Raw genomic sequence first — 21,791 nt, forward strand, 5'->3', positions numbered from 1 at the left:
GCCATGCACATGTATCAACATCATTCACTGCAAACCAATGGCGTAGTAGTAGTCCAAGTTGTATACCACTGTGAACCATACACAACCACAATATCCCATGTGACTAGTACACATATATCATAGAAGTCCCATAAACAGATGTACTGTCAGCCATCAGTACCTTCGGGTGAGATAAAAATTGCACCAAGCGACCTCTAGATGTCATCTGAGCCTGTCTGTATCAAGGGAGCGGAGGTGCTACCCACCTCTTGAGCATCAGGTAATGCTCCAGACCCATGCTCTGCTGAACCTGAATGAGCCACAACAAGAGTCGACTCTAACTCAAAGGCATCGAGATAAAGCTGCAAAACCTGAGGTGAATCTGTTAAGTCACCTTCCTCCATCCACTTCGCATCCATCGGTGAATAGTTCTTGAACTTCACAAGATAGCGACGGGAAACTTTACCTCGTACCTTTCTTTCCTTGTGTGCCAGTATCTGCTCTGGAATCAGAACCTCAAGTAGTATCTGCTCTGGAATCAGAACCTCATCAAGTTCCTCAACTTCCGGCTGAGCCTCATCTGATACATCCTCAGGCACATCCCCACGGAAAGGTCTAAGGAGACTCACATGAAAAGCATTGTGAATCCTCCAGTGATCTGGTAGCTTTAAACGATAGGCTACCTCACCAACATTTTCCAATACCTGAAAAGGCCCATAATAACGCATGCTCAACTTAGGGAATAAGCGCTCTTTATCCTTCATCTTCTTGAGTCTAGCCTTTTCAAAGCGCAAAAGAACCCAATCACCCAATGCAAACTCTAAAGCACGTCTGTGACGGTCTGCAGCTTTCTTTTGCTTCTCCTGAGTTTTCTGGAGTGCCAACTTAACTCTCCGATAAGCTTCATCCATACTCTCCACATACTGATCAGCTTCAAAAATCTTATCCTTTGTATGCAAAATGGGTGGTACCTTCTTCCCTCCTTCCACAATCTCAAAAGGCGCCTTGCCTGTCGAGGTATGAACAGTGTTGTTATATGCAAACTCCACCAAAGGAAGATACTTTTCCCATTGTTGCTTGTGCTCTGACACATAACACTTAAGAAGATCCAACACTGTAGAGTTAGCCTCTTCCGACTGACCATCTGTTTGTGGATGAAATGACGATGAAAACTTGAGAGTTGTACCCATGTTGTCAAACAACCCTCTCCAGAACAAACTCGTCATCCGTGGATCACGGTCACTAATGATAGACGTAGGCAAGCCATGATACTTGAAGATGTTCGCCATGAACAACTTCACCATATGATCCACTTTGATCGTCTTACGCACGGGAATGAAATGAGCCTGCTTACTGAACCTTCATATGATAGTCCAAATGCCATCATTGCCCATTTGTGTCCGTGGAAGATCAAATATAAAATCCATGGCAATGCTCTCCCAAGGTCTCAGAAATAGGTAAAGGCTGTAGTAACCCTGGTGTCTTTTGACGGTGATGCATTGCCTCACAAAGGCATCAACATCTCTTCTCAAGGTTGGCGAATAAAAGAAAGTCTCCACTGCTTTTACCGTGGCGTCAATACCTCTATGACCTGCATACGGTGGAGCATGACTTTCAATCATAACCTTGAGGCGCAATGGCCTGGTAACACACAGTCTGCCATGCATCAATAAAAACCCATCTCTGAGAGTATAATGCTCATGCCGCTGACCCTCAGACATCTGATCATACAACCTTTCAAAGTCCTCATCATGGGCGTACTGCTCTTTCATTTCATCAAGCTCATGATGATAAGCAAGTGAAACTGCGAAGACCTGTGGCTTGCGTGACAAAGCATCTGCCACTACATCCTTTTTGCCTTCCACATGCACAATCTAGAAGTGAAACATAGACAAAAAGTTTGCCCAACGCATATGCTTCTCTGAAAGCTTAGTTTGCGTGAGGAAATAACGCAAGGTCTGATGATCTGTCTGCACAGTGAAATCAGCCCCAAGCAAGTAGTGTTTCCATGTAGAAAGAGCGTGAATTACAGCCAACATCTCTTTCTCATAAACCTGTAAATGCTTCTCGGCATCTTGCAATATTCTACTCTCATAGGCGATCACATGTCCCTCTTGCATGAGAACTGCCCCAATGCTACTTCCACATGCATCACACTGGACAACAAAAGCCTTTCGGAGGTCCGGTAACACCAATACTGGATCCGAAGTAAGCTTTTCTTTGAGCTTTTTGAATGCTGTAATTTCCCGATCAGCCCATCTAAACGGAGTTGCCTTCTTTGTTAAGGCATGAAGCGGCGAAGCAATTTCAGCAAAATACCATATGTACCGCCTGTAATAGGAACACAATCCTAGAAAGCTGCGTACATCATGCATGGTCCTCAAATCTGGCCAATTTAAGAATTGCTTCCACCTTCGCTGGATCCATACGGACGCCATGCTTAGACACAATATGCCCCAAGAAGTGTATCTCTTGCAAGAAAAACTCACTCTTCTTGCCATTAACAACCAGTCTATGGTTCCTGAGTTCTGCAAACACAATGGCCAAATGCCTTCTATGCTCTTCCTCAGTTTGTGAATGCACAATCATATCATCAAAGAATGTGCCCACAAACGCTCTATGAGGCTTGAAAATCCTGTCCATCATTCTGTTAAATGTGGCAGGTGCATTTGTCAAACCAAAGGGCATAACCAAAAACTCATACAACCCAAACGTGGTTTGAAATGCTGTCTTATGCACATCCTCGGGTCTAATACGTATTTGATGATACCCGCTTTTCAAGTCAATACGACTAAAGACAGTGGAGCCCTGTAAGCGGTCCAAAATGTCATCGATCCTCGGTATGGGGAATCGATTCTTGATGGTATTCTTGTTTAGTGCCCTGTAGTCAATACACATGCGCCAAGAACCATCCTTCTTTTGCACTAAGAGTACAGGTGAGCAAAAGGGTGATGAGCTAGGCTGTATCAACCCTTTATTCAAAAGCTCCTGTACTTGACTCATAATTTCTTCCTGTTGGGTTGCACTAACACGGTACGGCGGTCTATTCGGTGGAGTACTACCAGGAATTAGATCAATGGCATGATCTTCTGGCCTCTCCGGAGGAAGTTCCCATGGCAATGACTCCGAAAAACAATCTTGGAACCCACATAAGAAATCAGTCCTGTCCTTATCTAACATAGACAAATCAGACTTAGACTCATCATCTTGTGCATCCTTTACATAAATCAAGTACACAGAAAGATGCTTTTTCATTACTGATGAAATTGCGGAAGCTGTTACAATAGGAACAGATTTCCCTTTGAGTTTTACATCCAAAACATGTTCTTTCCCTCTATGAGTCAGAGTGATTTTCCTATTGTATGTATCCACCACCGCATGTACTCTGTGGCACCATGGCATACCCAACAAAACATGACAGCCATCGAGAGGCATAATGAAAAACTCTTCGCTGTCCACATAACCCTGCAAATGAAGCCTGAGCTTCCCAATGATAGGAGTAACGGGTTCTGCATACCTGGACAAGCCATGTTAGCCTCATATAACGGCCCCATCTCCTCTGCACGAATCCCCAATCGGCCAGCCAAATCTGGTGAAATAAAGTTGGCTCTAGCACCTGTGTCAAAGAATATCAAGGCATTCTGATCTCTCACTTTGCCCCATGCCTTGCACAACTCTGTCTCCTAACCACTTGGCTGTTCCCCCACAAGATCAGGAACTAACCCTGCAGAAGGTTTTGGTTTCTTTGACTTGGGCTCTCCTTTATTGTCAGAGTCCTTTTGGGACTTTCTCTTGGGACAATTAAATGACATATGCCCCTCTTCAGTACAGCAAAAACATTTCCGAGCATCTCTCAAAGCCTGTCTTTCCTCAGAAGTTCTCTTGGGCATGGGCAACTTCTTATACCGCGTCTCTGAAGACCCTTTAGCATCACGTGAAGCATGCCCAGATTTTTCAGCTTTCTTGCTCGAGTTTTTACTTCCTTTAAACCCAGATGAACCTCCAGTGAGTAACGCATTAGCTGTCATAGCATTCTCTATCATCTGTGACATGTTCGTTACTCGAGTCTTGATACAATAATCTCGCACTTCCCTGGGCAGCCCAGAACAATACTTTTTTTCTGCTCAGACAAACGCACTGCATGGTAAGAAGTAACTGGGAGTAAAGCTTCCCAAAACTTCTTGTTATAATCTTCCAAATTTTCACATTTTGAAGCATCCAACTTGTGCCATGCAGTCATAACATCCACCTCAAATGTAGATGTGAGCCATACGGAAGAGAAAACCTGTTTAAATTGTACCCAAGTAGTGGGTGCTATGCCCTGCAAAAGAAGAGTAGACCACCACTGCAATGCATTGCCTTTGAGAAAAGTGGCAGGTTTCCTCACCTTAGAGGACTCTGTGTAATTCCCACTAGAAAAAGCAGCATCAAATTGCTGTAAAAAGGTAAGTGCTTTTAATTTATCTTTGGCTCCACTGAATGTATCAAATTTTACAGCAACTCCCCCTTCCTTATAATCCTTCGCCTTTCCCATAGGCATTAGATTATCATTTGGAAGTGGCTTCGCAAGATTGCTGCCCCCAACATTCATGCCCATCATAGGGTCAATATTACCCATTCCCACACTTGGCATGCCATACATTCCAGCCATGTTTCCAAACATACCATTATGCATACCTGGCTGCATGCCACCATACATATTTGGTTGCATTCCAGGTTGCATGCTCCCAAACATATTTCCTTGCATACCGGACTGCATTCCACCATACATATTCCCCTGCATACCAGGCTGAAAATTCGCTCCAATAGGCCCTGGCATACCCATGCCTCCCTTAGGATAACCCGAGTCATAGATTGAAACACAGAGCCACCACCAAAATAACCTGGATGCATAGTCTGCTGAGGAATAGATGGCTGTCCAAAGAAGGAACTCTGAGAGTTAGCACCATAAGCATGCTGCATGTTCGGAAACTGTCCAAAAGATGGATCCTGTGGGATGGCACCACTATAACCCTGAGGAAGGTTCTTAGTATGCACCTTCTTCTTCTTCTTTTCAGGCTCTGTACGGGATCTCATAAATTCAGCAAACTTCTCACTTTGTGTGAGCTGCATAAACACATCCATAACACCAGCCAAACGATCTTTAAATCGAGCATCATCATCGTCTTTACCAAGTACATCTTCTGGCTGTGTTACATCCTCATAATGCTCATCATCTGCAGCCTGTTCTCTTGCAAGAATATCCTCGGATTCATTTCTCTCAGGAGAGGTCTCTTGCTCTTCCTCTTCATGATAAAAGTACTCATCTTCTGTATCAGACATGTTGCTGAATTTTTCAGCGATGACTTTCCTCCAGGCAACCACGAGCTCACCCCCTTAAGAAAGTTGATGATTGGTCCCGGCAACGGAACCTTGAAACCGGCCTCTGGTAGAAACCAAAGTGCGGTAGACTAGCAGTCACCCTTCCACTTGTAGTCCAGATATAAAAACAAATTTAATTGGAGCTAGAGTGCCCCAAAACTGAAAATAGAACGACACCTGTTGGCCCCAAAGCTTGGCGCCCCTTGCGGTATTTCTTTATTCAATTTCAAAAATGTGTAAGGTTGAGTACAACAAAACCAGCCAAGAGAATACACGTGTATGTCCAATCTGGCAGCCCACAATACCTCTTAGCACAGAGGATTCACACACACAGATCTGTGTCTCAAAGCAACACTCTGTGCTTCCCTCTGATCAGCCAAGACCATTCAGCAAGACAGCCTTGAGCATACATCTGGCATATCTCATGCATCATGATTCAACAACTCAGCACAAACATACATTCACTGTCCAACCTCTGTTTCCACCCTTTTCAATCTGCCATACCCCTCCTCTCACAAGGGGCCAGATAGCACAAATCTGCAGCAGTCATAAGCCAATGGAAAGAAAGATAGATGAACAAATTCAGAGCTTACCAAGTCAGCACGTGGTTTTGCACTCGTGGAAGAGTTCGTACCAGTCTGCACTTGACAACGACTGTCTGTACTGTTTCCCCTGCAACTACTTGACTATCGCACCAACCAAGCTGTGGAAAAGCTCTGCTTGTAACTGGGAGTGCTGTACCTGGCTATACAGAACATAAAATCAGCACTGTACCTGTCCGTACAGCCTGTACCAGCAGTCCACGTGGCACTGTACCTGCGTGCGCTGCCAGAAACCAGCCTCTGTACCCGACTGTACCTGCTCAGCCAGTCAGCGCCACCTGTACCAGTTCTGTCCAGCGCCGTCAGCACCTGCCCTGTCCAGCGCCGCCAGCACCGTACAGCTGTACCAGCAGCAGCTTTGTACCTGTCTTCAGCTACTGTCAGCGCAGCCTGTACCAGTAGATGTACCTGCAGAGCAGCCTATCCGTATAGAGCTGTACGGCTTGTTTTGCATAGAAAATTCCAACAAAAACCAGCAGCCAGCAGTCCCATGTTTCTTCTCCTCTTCTCCACGCTTGAGCTTGCACGATTCCCAAAAGCAAGAGAGAGTGAGGTGAGAGAGGCATACAACTCCAAAAGTGGAGTTGCCCCCTCTCCAAACTTATCCTAGGGCCCCAACTTTAATAATCATTAAAGTTCCCTAGGGGCCACTAAGGCCTAGGTGCAACCTTCAATAAAACATTAAAAACATTAATGTTTTTGTCCCCCTTCACATCTGAAGTGTCCACACATCATTCTCGTTTGTCCGGGCACCCCAAATGTGAATCTTTTAATATTTTTGCTCAGCAACCACCATGCGCACACTTGTGCTGTTCCATTTTCACAGGGCCATGACATTTTCTCACTTTCCCAACTCGCCATCTCCTCCCTTGGGACCATAGCCGCCTCGCAGGTAGAGCACCCGCCTAGATGCTCCGGACAGCATATGCGCAGTCCAGGAATCTGCTCATGCTAGCAGACAGAGCCACCGATTAGGCCTTCGAATAGCCCTAATCAGTTCGCAGTTCCCTGCTTTCTAGTTTCGCGACTAGTCGCCTACCCTCTTGCAACAGCGACCTACTTTGTGGGCTGATCTTTGGCTGTTTGGAAGGTTTTCGGCCATGATTACAGTTTCCCACTCGGTTTGCTGTTTTTTAGTACAGCATGGCGGCTGAAAAGAAGTTCCACCCCTATCAGCCCTGGATATGACTGGATATGATAGAACTAGTCAACCCTCCCATGAGACTTGCAGACGCATGCTACAAAGATGGACTCTATTACCCACCTCAGTTTCTTTGTAGACGGATTATCTCCCACTTGTTTTGTGTCAACACCATGTTCTTTGAAAGCATCAGAGATCTCAGACTTGATCTCTAGGCATCTCGGACTTTATTTGTACTCAACCATTTTTGGACTCTTATTTATTTCTTATGCTTGCCATAAGGTTACCTCCCACAATTATAAGGGTCTAAAGTTTTGGGAAACACGCTTAGTTTCCAAGATTTGCTGGATATAGACAGATGCTTCGACTAGGACGCTAGTCAGGGAAGTTTCTAAGTGCACATATGTTGTCTATTCCCTAGTCTCGAATTGCGTTTCGAGAGTTTTTTTTTTCAGTTTGTGGTTTTTGGTTGGCCATTTGTATTTACTATTTATAGTTCACGACAGATCCACAAACCAGTGTTGTTGTAATCATAACACGTGCGTATGTGGTGTATTATGGTGGTATGGGACGCCGTAATCCATCATATGCTGCGGGGTTATGCCATAGTATCTAGATTTATTTAGGACTCTACACCTACAAACACAGGACTATATTTTCATTTTTTGGAAGATAGATTACTTATACAGACAATTATAAGATGCAAGCTTAAATCATAATGTCTGTTGAAATATTGGTTGCTTATACTCAAAAGTTTATTTTGAGATTGACCGGTCAGATTGACTTTGAGTTAGGAACCTAGACTTCGCTTTTTGAGGTTGAAAAGCGGATATTTTGACTGTCTGGATTTGGGACGTTGGATTTAATTTCACTTCTGAGTTTTGGAAGTGAAGATTTGATGAACTTTTCTACTTTGGAACTAGCTTCCGAGTTTTGGAAGTGCAGATTAGATCCAGGAAGAGACTATTGTCATGTTGTGGTTCAGTAGTAGATTTTGGGGGTTTTTCGAGTATTCGGTGGATTTTCCCCTGTAGAAGACATCAAGATTTAAGTATGCAAGTCAAATGGCAAATATTTGGGGGATAACTCTTTAGAAGAGTTGTTGCTTACCTTGGGTACTGGTTGCATGTGCCTACCTTGGGTATTGGTAGCATTGTCAGAGTACAGTTGCTAGATGGTTCATTTGCCAGGGATGTGGTTTTCACCGAGACTTCATGCTTATTTGGATGTTTTTATGGACATGGATCTCTGTGTAACACGCGGAAGCTCTGGGAGTCTTCTTTCAGCCCTAAACACTCTTGAGAACCATCTGATGCAAAAACACAGGTATAGAGGGAGAGTAGAGAGAGAGGGAAGTGCTGGAAATTCAGTATAATCTATGGTACAAAAAGGGTACATGTCTGCAGCCATGGGCTGCCTTCATAAAAAGGTGGTTAACACCAAAATCTGTCCCCTATGGGACCTCTAATGATCCAAACCCCTAGTGGGATTGAATGAATGAATCTATGAGCACTTGGGCCTATTTATAGCCCTTGAAGTCCATGGGAAACTGGCCGACTGCTGGTCGGCCAGTATTAAATACATAAATGCTATTTAATTCATCCGACTTGGTCCTCCTCCTTGATCTTGATGCGCCTGCTGCTGCCCCTGTTTGCTGGTTCAGCCGACCACCTCCATGAGCAGCCGACAGTCCTTTCTGTGCAGCCAGCACCAATGTCCTGCAGGCTGCAGCCGACACACTCCTGATCTTCAGCTTGTTCTCCACGCCGGTCTCCAGTCTACACTGCCACAAGTGCTCTGTACTCTTTCATCTTGGTTCTACTCTTTATCTGGCTGCCTCTTCTGGATCTAGCCCTGAGAATGTCCATGGCATCTATGATGCACATGACATCCCCCTGTGCTAAACTTGATGACGGGATTCCAACCCTCTTGGATGACTGTCATCATCCCAATCCTGTCCCGAAGTCCCTCTGTCATCATCCATCCCTGGCAACCCTTTTTCTCTGAAAAACCCGGCCTGTTCTCCACACCACTCTGTCTGTGATGAAGATCTATGCATCTGGTTTTCCTGCCCTGACTCCGAACACCGTCTTGGTCTTCTTTCCTGGAACTGAGTGTGGCACTCTCACATCACCCTTGGAGGATCAACCTCCCTTGGGACCGTTACCTGAGAACCTATCTGGCTCACGGAACTGCCATCCCCATCTGGCACTGTGGAACACCACCAACAAACCTCCTGGGAGTTCTTCCCGATCTGTGTTCCTTGCCTTGGGCTTTAAATCCGTGTACTTTCCTGTACCTTGGACCTGTACACCATCATATGGGACTGAATCAGCGTTTAGCTTGGCTGAGCCTGATGCTCTGATACCAATGTAACACGCGAAAGCTCTGGGAGTCTTCTTTCTGCCCTAAACACTCTTGAGAACCATCTGATGCAAAAACGCAGGTATAGAGGGAGAGTAGAGAGAGAGGGAAGTGCTGGAAATTCAGTATAATCTATGGTACAAAAAGGGTACATGTCTGCAGCCATGGGCTGCCTTCATAAAAAGGTGGTTAACACCAAAATCTGTCCCCTATGGGACCTCTAATGATCCAAACCTCTAGTGGGATTGAATGAATGAATCTATGAGCACTTGGGCCTATTTATAGCCCTTGAAGTCCATGGGAAACTGGCCGACTGCTGGTCGGCCAGTATTAAATGCAATGCATAAATGCTATTTAATTCATCCGACTTGGTCCTCCTCCTTGATCTTGATGCACTTGCTGCTACCCCTGTTTGCTGGTTCAGCTGACCACCTCCATGAGCAGCCGACAGTCCTTTCTGTGCAGCCAGCATCAATGTCCTGCAGCCGACACACTCCTAATCTTTAGCTTGTTCTCCACGCCGGTCTCCAGTCTACACTGCCACAAGTGCTCTGTACTCTTTCATCTTGGTTCTACTCTTTATCTGGTTGCCTCTTCTGGATCTAGCCCTGAGAATGTCCATGGCATCTGTGATGCACATGACACTCTGGGTAGGATTGTTCTGGAACCTACTGATTTTGGTCAATAGTGAGCTGTTTCTAGTGACTTGACTACTTCTTCTGAGCTTTATGAGCTCAGGAGTGAGCTCTTTGAAGAAGGGGAGTATGTCATGTGCACGCTTGCACGCTAGGGACAGGTAGGCAGATAACGGGCTAGAGTGCTATCCATGGGAACGAGTACTGATGATAAAACGATGATGTCCTGTACTGTAGCAGAGAGTGGGCTGCTGTCCCGATGGTGTGAGCTGAGGAAAAACACTGAAGTGCTCTATGTAGCAAAGAGGGTTGCTGTGCCATGAGCTAAAGATAAAATGCTGATATGCTCTACTGTAGCAGAGAGGGCTGCTGTCCCATGATCAGATATGAAACGCTGATGTGATCTATGTAACAGAGAGGGCTGTTGTCCCATGAACAGATATGTAACGTTGTCATGAACCATAGAGCTTGATTTCCACATGTACATAGGGGCCCATGGGCAAAAGGAGAAAGTGGCTATAAATAGGGCTTGGGGGACATTGGTAGGATCTTTTGACATCTTTTGACACTTTTACTGGTCATCTTGTACCTTTGGGCTCCATCTATGGAGATATGGCCTTCCATGGTCATCCTCTTGGTGAGAGGTTAAACACACTTAGACTATGGTTTCCCACTCAACATAGTTTGTGATAGAGATACCAAGTTCATGGGCACTTTTTGGAGGACATTGTATGAGAACTTGGGGACTCAAATCACTCCTTCTACAGCCTATCACCCTCAAACGGATGGGCAAACGGAGTGCACAAACAAATGGCTCGAAGTGTACTTGAGGCACTATTGTCATGACATGCAAGCATCATGGGATGAATGGCTTTACCTTGTTGAATTTTGTCATAATTCAAGCAAGCATTTGAGTATTGGGATGTCACCTTTCGAGGCTCTTTATGGGTATCAAGTGCATGTGCCATCTATTGCCTTCCATGAGGATAAAATGGTTAATCCTTTAGCCAAGGAAGAGTTGGAAAGGATGAGACAGCTTCTTCAATTATGCAAGGATAATATGAAGAAGGCACAAGAAGTCATGAAGGCAAATGCGGATGAGCATAGACGCAAAACGGAGTTCAAGGAAGGTGATTATGTGTTGCTCAAGCTTCCTAAGAGCCGTCACAATATTCTCAAAGGGTCTTCCAATTCCAAGTTGGCACATAGATACTATGGACCATATTTGGTAGTCAAAAAAGTGGGTGATTTGGCTTATAAGCTTGACCTACCTCCTTCTACAAGGATTCATAATGTGTTTTATGTATCCAACCTTAAGAGGTTTGTGGGCTCTCTTCCTCAAGAGATTGAAGAGTTACCACCGATGGATGAAGAAGGAGAGATTATCTATGAGCCGGAGAGGATTGTGGACAAGAGGACAAGGGTTTTGAGGAACCGGAACATTGATGAATTCCTTGTGAAATGGAAGCGCTTGCCTATAGCTACTTGGCAATCAATGGAGTATGTTCAACAACATGGTTTACTTGATGGAAGTATTCTTTGATCAAGTGGCATGATTATTATGTGAAGAATGGGCATATCATGAGGTTTTATATGTGCTGTAATTTTTGGACAGCTTTGGTTGGATCTATTGTTGGGGTTACCAATCTACTCCAATACACTTGGAAGATAATTTGATTCGATGACAAATATATGGGACCCTTTTGGGTGCGGCTACGCATCATTTGCAGCTCATTTTTATGGAGGTTTCATGAAGAATTTCAAGGGAAGCTTCATCGACAACATGGCTGCCATAACAGTCCTACATGCTATTTTTGGAGAAGGAGTTTGCCGGCTTCACTACATTTGGTTTCCGTATTCCAAATGTATTCGAGGCGCATTTTGAAGATCTCTCTACTTCCCATGGGTTTACATTGAGATTGCGATTTAATTGTAAATATCTTGTATGATTTTAAGGACAAAATCTTTGGGAAGGGATGGTTTGTCATGAACCATAGAGCTTGATTTCCACATGTACATAGGGGCCCATGGGCAAAAGGAGAAAGCGGCTATAAATAGGGCTTGGGGGACATTGATAGGATCTTTTGACATCTTTTGACACTTTTACTAATTTTGGTCATCTTGTACCTTTGGGCTCCATCTATGGAGATATGGCCTTCCATGGTCATCCTCTTGGTGAGAGGTTAAACACACTTAGGCTATTTGTGCATCTTCTCTTGCTACATGCACTTATAGATTTTCTCTCTCTTGTATATTCATGTGATGAGCCATTTGATCACTAATCTCATGATTAATGGATGCTAGATTCTTGCTTTGATGTGTTTGATTTCATATTTTGCTCTAGATCCATTTCAAACGCTGATGTATTGAATGTAGCAGAGAGGGCTGTTGTCGCATGGTGTGGCTTGTAGCAGAGTGGGCTACTGTCCCAAGGTGTGGCCAGTAGTAAACATGGAGGTGCTGTATTGTCAGGCAATGATGATAAAGCAATGTGGTGTGTGCGCCGGCAGCAGTAACAGTGGCAGAAAATGGTACCGGATATGGTCAAGAAGTCATACACTGTGATGAATGATGAGGCTAACCTATATATAGTATGAGGGAGTCTGGTCGGCCAGCATCAAAGACACAAAAATCCCAAATAAAACCAATAAAGCCCAGTAAATTCCCTTTTTAGGGCTGGACAAAAAGTTGTTTTCGCAAAGTGTATACGTACATGCACGTGCGCATATATCTATGTATGTATGTATCTACATATGTAGGTACGTATGTATGTATATATGTATTTGTGTGTGTGTGTACGATACGCATATATATATGTATATGTATATATATATACACACACATACAGGCCAATGAGTGGAAGAGCTCCATAGTGTGTCTCAAATGACTCTCATGAGTGAATGATGAATGCAAGACCATGGGGTTCCATTTATAGGGTCTTGACTGCCAACCCTAGGCAACTCATGCCAACTTGACCAAATTAGGTCCATGCCCATGGTAGCGTGCCCACAGGCTAGCCCATGGCCCCCAAAACTAGTTCCACGTATACAAGCTAGTGTCCATGTGCCCAAGCTAAGCCAATTTACATAGGACCAAACCCCACCTACTCAAGCATACAACTGACCATGAACTATCTTCGGAGTCCGGACTATCTCCTAAGAGAGCTCACAACATGAAGATATCCATCACTAAATCTAACACTTTTATCCCCCTCAAAAGTGAGTAATTGCAAAGGTTGTTTAAAGAGAAGAGAAATTCACATAAACCATAAAAGTAGATCCATTAAAAAATGGCTCTACTTCTTTAACACATGTACAACATCATAAAGCTCTTTCTTACATGTTCAAAGTATACAAGTCTTGGCTTCACTTAGACCTTGTGTGATGCCTCCTTGCATGGTACTTATATGATGGTGTACTTGTTAAAACAAAAGGATAAATTTGTATGTCTCTGAGTATACAAATTAGAAGAAAAGTTTAACAATGCTCATGAGGGAAAACTTTTTTTAAAGAAAAAGACTAGTGAGTTTTAAGCCCGACATTAATTACACGAATGACCAAGAACCTGTAGCATTGCACCACGAGCACAAGAGAGGGGATCTTCTTTTGTAAGCTCTAAATGTTAGTTGTTTGTTTTGGAGCCACATGATTACCGTTGTGGTTATGCTTTATACAATATTTTTGAAAATCCCAAAGCAAGACTTGACTAATTTATGATAAAATTTCCACACAGTTGATTGATGAGAGAATATAAAGTGACAAAACTATTTATGCTCTTTTTATTATGTATATCTCATACAAATAACTAATGTGGACTAATTACTCATGAAATACCTAATTGACTAATGTAAATCTCATGTAAATAATAATGTGGACTATGCTTAATTTATAATGTAAAACTCATACGAGGGGCCTTCTCAACAACAATTGATGACGTCAACTCAAAAAGAACCCCTCTCCTCCTTTTACAGTAGACCTATCTGAAGACCTAGCCCAAGGGTTTCTAAAGTAATGTGTCTAAAATTTCCTAATAAGGGAACGTTTACATGCCACAATTATATTATGGATATTCCAACTTGGCGAATGCACCAAAATTAAATGTATTAATGCATAAGTATGCACAATAGAGTTCATCGACATGAAGTCCAATATCATCATGTGCATTTGCAACATGCATCCATAATAATTACATCACCGGTAGCATTAACATCACCAAAGCATTTGATCACATGTTTAATTTTTTATGCTGGATTCACTATGGCAAGAAAAGTGTGGGTTACCAATGATGTGATGGATGAAGTGAGGTGGATAAACTCATGGGCCAGATGGGTAGTATGCCACTTGTACATGTGACTACGATAGAAAAGCTTTGGAGTAAATGAGGTCAAGCTAGAAGATCAGGTCAAGGGCCTATATATTTTATGTACTTGGAGCTTGATTAAGAATGGATTTATAGTTTTAGATTATGATTATTATTGAGTCTCTAATAGTAATTAGTGCATTGCTGTTATCTTGATTAAGTATGGGGTTAATTTTATGCTTTGTCCCTCCTTATATCCAAACTTGTACCTCTCCTATGCATAAGAGATTTTACGTAAGGTGTTCTACATAAATTCCTATGCATAGGGCTTTATGTATAAGCCCTTATGCATATTAAGGACCTTTATTCAAAGGGCTTATTGTGCATAGGGGGTTTTGCATAAGGCTCTTTGTGCATAAGCCCATGCATAAGGGCCTACGAATAAAGTAGAAAGCCCTATAGGGCTTTATGTATAAGCCCTTATGCATAAGGACCTTTATTCATAGGGTTCAATGCATAAGGAATAAGCCCATGCATAAGGACCCTGATACAGTATCTTGTAGCTTTTTCTATCAACTAGTCTGATCAAGGTGCTTAGGAACAATGGCACTTGAATCATTTTTGAAAATAATGATGTTAATGCAGTCTAGTACGATTAATTTCACTTGAATCATAAAAGTTTACACAATCTACTAATATCTCACAAATCTAATCGTGTGTACAGGAAAGGATGGTGGGATACATTATGGGATTGCTTGACGTGCTTGTGCATGATGGCTCAGTCTACATCAGACAAGCTTGATCAGCTGATGAATAGATTGCATCACCTAAACCAGCAGCTAAGCAATGTGTTGCTGTCTGATATGGATGACAGGATTCCAAGGCATTGTATGGAACTCCCTGAGATGCCTGTATTACATAGAAGCTTACACAAGCACAAACAAGAGGTGATCAAATTCTTGACAGAGAAGTCAGGAGTGCGAGTGGTGCTGGGTGTTTGTGGGATGGGGGGCATAGGCAAAACAACATTGTTGCAAGCTGTGAGAGAGGAGATACTCAGTAAGAGGAAGCATGATATTGTATTTGTGGAGATAGGAGAGCACCCTAAGGTGAAGTGCCTTCAGCAGGAGATATTGTGGCAGCTGTGCGGACAGTCAGAAATGTTCAGAGACACCGCACAGGGGCGAAAGAGGCTGGAAATATATTTCAGAAGTTTGAAAGGTAAGGAAGAGAGCGGAGAAAGGATTGTGCATTTTTTTTGGACAATGCATGGAAGGTAGGGCATTTAACAGAGCTTCTTCCTCCCGACAAGCTACATGAAAATCTGCCAGATTCAAGCCATTTCCTAATTTCGACCCGTTCCGAGGCTGTTGCTAAGGCATTACAGGAGTCATGGTCATTTTCCTCAGACAAGTATAAAAGCTGTGCAGCCTAGATGTTTTGGAAAACCAAGATGCTTAAGGAGGTTTTCTTGCAAGCAGCTTCATGAAGGCGTGGGAATGAAATCCATCCAGAGACTGATGCAGAGCTACTGAAAAGAAGAATAGTTCCCTGGTGTGGAGGTTAGTGTTCATAGAAGCCCTGCAACTATATTCAAATGAAGCTACAGAGTTTTACTCTTTGCTCCTCTTTTGAAATCAAGCTTTTAGTAGAAAAAAATTAAAATAAAATCAAACTTACTATGCATGCCCCTCTAAGAGAATATCCGAGTATCGCAAGAATGGGGGATTATGGGGGGCAAAATATCCCCCTTCATCTTGATCAGCCAGTCAGCAGCCTGCAGCTGGTGGGTTGGTTTTGGGGTGTTCTTCCTCTCACCCCTTACTAAGGGGTGTTTGCAACTACATGTCCATCCCCACATGGATAGAAAAACCAACTATATAGGGATTGCACATCGGTTGGGGCCGATGGATCACCTGAGCGCATGGTTCAAGTGGTGGCAACTGCATCACTTGAACACAGGGAACAAAGAAGGGTAATCCTGGAAGAAAGGCTCGTTCGAACTAAGACTGCCTTGTTTAACACTTTGTGCAAAGGCTTAGCTCGACGCTACCCATGCTTGAATCTATGCAATATTATGCATCCAGGGACCAAAGTTTCTTCATTATCTACTCATTTCTATTGATCCTTCTCCTCCTGCACCTTTGGGAGTAGGATCAATATGTCGTCAGAGTAACGAAACGTGAAACACATGTTATGCGTGCATCGACGAACTGGGTGGAAACTTCGAGTCCATATTCTGCACCTCGTCGATGAACCAGGTGATAGGGAATGGTCCAAAATTATCGAAGACCCCGACTTTATACTTGACATCCTTTCTATGCTGATGTACTTGGTGCTTGTAACTAGCTTGAGAGTCACTAATCCATTGCTTCAATGACTCTAATACCTCTGCATAGTTCTCAGTTATCCGTTCTATGCAGCATCCACTCTTTTGGATTTGTGGGTGGACAATATAGACTAGAACTCCCTACTACAAGCTACCTGTATTGTGAAGTATAGTATGTGTAGCTGACTAGAAGGTATCATTTGGACTACTGGGAGAAACTTCTCCCATTTGTTCGTTCTACTGGTTGTGCGCATAGCACTTAAGAACAGTAGCAAATGCCAACTGATTGAAAGTCTTAGTTTGCCCAGCAGATTGAGGGTGAAATTGACTTGGAGAACTCTCGTTCAAAATGATCAAACAATGCTCTCCAGAACTGACCCGTGAACTCCGATCGTTGCAGTCTAAAACAATGGCTTTGGTGGGAATATGATAGGTTTCCTTGTTTTCTGATCTAAGACTAGCTTATGCAAGCATCCAGGGGAAATAAATGAATGAGTACTGCCTGAATCAATCAAAAGTTTGAATGACTTACTCTTATACTCAACTGGAGATACTAGCTAGTTCAGAGTGGCTTGCCGCGCTCGCTGAAGCTCCCGCTATCCCCCCCCTACTCGCGCTACCTGCACACCCCTTCCCCCCTTCCCTCCCTCGCGCCCTCTCCCTCCCGCCTGCCCTTGCCTATGCGCCCCCCCTTCGCCTGGCCATCTTGCGCTGAAACGCCCCCTTCTCCTCGCCTTCGCCGCCCCCCTCCCCTCTTCAGCGCCCCGTCCCCCCCCTTCGCCAGCCCTCTCATTCCCCCCGCCCCTCCTTCGCGTTGCTTCCGCCCTCCCCCCTAGGGGTTTTTTTCTTCGCCGCCTTACCCCTTCCTCCCCGTCTTTGTGGTTTTTTCCGCCCCCTGGGGGTTTTTTCCATTTTTTTTTACCTTCCGCCTCCCCCCTCCGCCCTTCGTGTGCAGCTCGGTTCTTGCAGGTCTCTCCGCATTCGCTCCGCCTTCGCCATAGCTTCAGACTCTGATGGAGGCTCCTCCCGTCCCACCTCAGAGGGACTCTTCCGTAGTCCCCTCGCCCGCCCCTGAGGATACCCCCATCAGGCTTTCTCTTTCGCCAGAAGAGGAAGCGAGCCTCGCCGCAGAGGTGGAATGCCTCCAGGCACATTCCACCATCTGCCGTATAGTCGGCACTCGCCCCACAGAGGGGAGATCCGGGATCTTCTCCAAGCCCGTTTGCTTGTTGCAGATGTGGGCAAGATCCTGGACGTTCAGCTACTGGGCCGTGGACACTACCAAATCGAGTTCGAGACAGCCCAGAGCGTGGCCCAGGTCCTTGCCATGAGTCCCCTTGACATCAGGGGCGCTCGGGCATTCTTCAGACCTTGGCAGCATGGCTTTGACCCAGCACAGCGGCTGAGCAGGGAGAGCGCCTTTTCCATGTTACCCCCACAGCAGCTTCAGTGGTGGCTAGAGCAGCTGGGCTACCTTCGGTCAGAGTTTTGGTTCCTGACATCTCCTCCCTTCCGAAGGTCATTCAGTTACATAGGATAGGGGGGGGATGGATTGATCAGAGAGTGGAGTTCTCGGGGCTCCCGAACCAGTGCTTTATTTGCAGGCAGGTCGGCCACCTGGCCAAGGCCTGCTGCCCTCGCAGGAGACCCCGACCTTCACCGCAGCAGCAGGCCCCTGATGGCCCGCCCACAGATGCGGCTCGGCAGGCAGCCTCCGGGACACCTGCTCAGCCCACAGAGACCTCGGAGTGGCAGCCTGGACAGGGGCGCCGTCGAGGGAGACAGCCACAGCAGCACGCCCAGAGACCGATGCAGCAGCAGCCACAGTCTCAGCATCACTGGGTTCCCGTGAGGAACAGCTTTGCTCCCCTCCAGGAGGAGACCCCAGCGCCGACTGAGGACCAGGAGATGTGAGCACCCCCTCCTTCGCCCCCATCCCCCCTCCCCCGTCCGCCCCTCCCGCCTCGCTTCCACCTTCGCCTCCTCCCGTCTCCGCTCCGGTTTCGGCAGCGGCTCCTTCTCCACCCCCTCCTCCCCCCCCGCCCGCCTCAGCTCCCCGGGAGGCCCTGGCAGTCCCCTGGCGCTCACCTGCAGTCCGGAGGGCCCTGAGCACCGACTTTGCTCGAGCACCGCAGAGGAGACTTACCATGCCGATTCGGGCTTCACGGATATCATCTATCCGCAGTCGGCTGAGTCGTCTCGGCACTATACAGCGCTCGGAGACTTTTGATTACTCTTCACACGACTTTTTGGAGTAGAGGGCCTCCATGAGCCAGCACCCATCAGAGTGCATGTAGTGATACCTCCGGCCCGCGGGGAGGAGGCACTTGATTCAGCAGTGGCCTTCTCGTTCCCTCTCTGTGGCCCATGCGACCGGGAGTGGACTCTAGAGCTCGCTCTTAGCACTTTGAAGACTCAGGCAGTTGAGTTTTCTCACCATGTGAGCGATCTGGAGGTGACAGATGTGATAGGCCGACTATGGGAGTTGGCTCATTTTTTCTTGGATCCCGGGAGTGTGGATGCCTCAGGGATTCGTCATTTGGTCGTTCGCATAGTGGCAGACTTAGCACGCGACCCTGGATATGTATGCATACACGAGGTTGCTCTGTCTGAGTGGGAGGCAGTCGCCATGGGACACAGCCACTGGCGCCTGATCCGTGATTCTTGCAGCACACCGGGTGGGCAGATTCGTAGCCGCTCGGATGGGGACTATTCTCCATCCAAGCCGCTAGCGAAGGCCCGCCGTACGGCTGAGACAGCATCCACCTCAGCAGGTCACCCATGAGGATCATCTCATGGAATGTACAGGGCCTTGGCGGAGCACATTATATACGTTATCGTGGTTGCTTGAGGCAGGAGCTTCAGAGATGCCTGGTTGGGGGCAGTATTGATATTTTGATGATGCAGGAGCACCACTTGGGTGAGAGTAGGATCCGGAGATATGGGTCGGTGATGCCTGGTAGATGGGACACCTTTTGGTCTGCAGGGTTTGGCCCTTTGGGTGGGCAGGGAGGAGTATGCATGGTCATTGCGGATGTATGGCAGCAGGCCATTGTGGATCGCGGGATCATTGTGCCTGGTAGAGCACAGTATGTCATTCTGAGGACGCATGATGAGCTCTTTGGCATGCTCAATGTCTATGCGCCCAACCATGCTAGTGCCAGAGCAGAGTTCTGGACCCAGGTTACGGATGCATTGCCAGAGGCCGCACATTGGTGTGTCGGGGGAGACTTCAACATGCTTGAGGACCCGGCCGATAGAGTGGGAGGCAGTCATGTTACAGTGCACGGCACGGAGCTTGCAGCTTGGGAGCGATTTTGCATGTCACTGAGGATCGCTGATGCATAGCAGCATGGGGCCTTCTCCCGCTCTCAGGACAGTCTTAGTTTCTCTCGGTCAGATCGCCGGCAGGGAGGGACTAATCTATCACGGATTGATCGCTTCTATGTGGGCGACAGGTTAGGGGAGCGAGGGGGCTCCGTTGGCATTCTCGTTGGCACCTCTTTTTCAAACCATGCGCCAGTTATTTTGACACTTGAGGAGAGGACACGGGAGACTAGCTTGCAGTTGAGGATCCCAGAGAGGGTTCTTACAGATCCCAGTCTCGCTGAGGACATTGAGAGGATATAGCATGATAGTCAGAGCTCCGACCAGGATGCAGCAGGCCAGTGTGCCTAGGGACTCATCGAGCTTAGCTCTTTTCTGCACGCTGCAGCCTTGACATGACTGGGAGAGACTCGCGAGCGGGAGCATCGAGTGGGTGGCGTTCCAGCTGAGCCAGGCACGCCAGGAGGTTAGAGAGGCAGAGGAGCAGAGACACGAGTTTTACTATCGTCGCCAGGCCTCTCAGTGGACGCAGCTTGGTGATAGAGTGACTGGGGAGTTTTTTGAGATTACTGGACCCCGCCATGCTCGAGCAGGAGTCCGCCAGCTTGGGAGGCCGGACGGATCGGTAGCTACTGAGCCCGAGGAGATCAGAGCCATTGCCACTGGGTTCTACAGACCTCCCTGAAGATAGACAGCAGTGTCATCCGCAAACTCCGAGTCTAGGAGCTCCTCCGAGGTGCGGATGGGAAGCTGGAGGCCCCGCAAACCTGTATCCTGTGCCGTCAAAAAAGTGCCCATGGCCTCCGCCACAAAAAGAAAAAGAAAGGGCGCCAAGGGGCACCCCTGCCGCACCGAGCGCGAGAGCTGGAACACCTCTCCGCGCACGCCCTGTATCAGCACCTGGCTATGAGCCGATGTGTAGAGTGTAGAGACCCCACGGATCCACTGAGGGGGGAAGCCCATCCTCTCCATAGTGCCTTCCAAGAAGGCCCAGTCCACCCGATCATATGCCTTCTCGAAGTCGAGAAGGAGCACTGCCAGATCCTCCTGTCGAAATCTAGCCAGAGCCGTAGCCTCCCAGAAAGAGAAAATGTTATCCAGAATGCTGGGAGGCGACGGCCCGAGCTAGATTTCTTGGTGAGGACTTGGTTGTGATGCTTCTCGATTTTGACAAGGCATACGATAGAGTCCATTGGGGTTTCTTAGAGGGCACTATGCTTCGCCTGGGCTTTGAGCTAGGTTGTATTCGAGGGGTGGCGGCTCTGTATTCCACAGCTCGTAGCCAGGTGCTGATTGCAGGAGGACGGGGGCCGAGTTTTGAGCTGACCAGATCAGTCCGTCAGGGTTGTCCTCTCGCCCCGTTTCTTTTTCTCTTCTTTGCTGAGGCTATGAGCATGTATCTGATGGCAGAGGAGGTTGGTTTGAAAGGACTCCAGCTCCCAGTCCGGGGGGAGGACCTGCTCGATGCTGAGTTTGCTGATGACACGGGCTTATTTTTGCATGGCCAGGAGGCCAATCTTCATCGGGCAGAGCAGTCGCTCCAGGTTTTTAGTGCAGCTTGGGGAGCATTGATCAATTGGTGCAAGACAGTGGCCTTTTGGATCAGTAGCGCTCCCACTCCGGCATGGAGCCCAGACTCGGGTTTTAGATGGATTCCTCCTGGCAGATTGGACTAGATTTGTCACCTGAGCAGCAGATTGCCCCGCTTCTTCTGAGCATTCGGAAGAAGCTTTTGTATTGGAGTACAGCTCGGC

The 21,791-nt window shown here is 46.6% G+C and overlaps 1 long non-coding RNA gene across 3 annotated transcripts in view; it reads left to right on the plus strand.

Moving 5' to 3' along the window:
* Positions 1–21,791, plus strand: part of LOC147607089 (uncharacterized) — a 183,763-nt gene that overhangs the window by 14,520 nt on the left and 147,452 nt on the right. For all 3 annotated transcript variants that reach the window (XR_015264883.1, XR_015264885.1, XR_015264886.1), the window contains exon 2: positions 15,106–15,943. This is a non-coding gene — a long non-coding RNA (uncharacterized LOC147607089). The remainder of the gene's footprint in view (positions 1–15,105; positions 15,944–21,791) is intronic.

The sequence above is a fragment of the Cibotium barometz genome, chromosome 56 (assembly GCF_041138505.1).
Source record: "Cibotium barometz isolate CiBa-2024 chromosome 56, ASM4113850v1, whole genome shotgun sequence".
NCBI classification, from domain to species: Eukaryota; Viridiplantae; Streptophyta; class Polypodiopsida; order Cyatheales; family Cibotiaceae; genus Cibotium; species Cibotium barometz.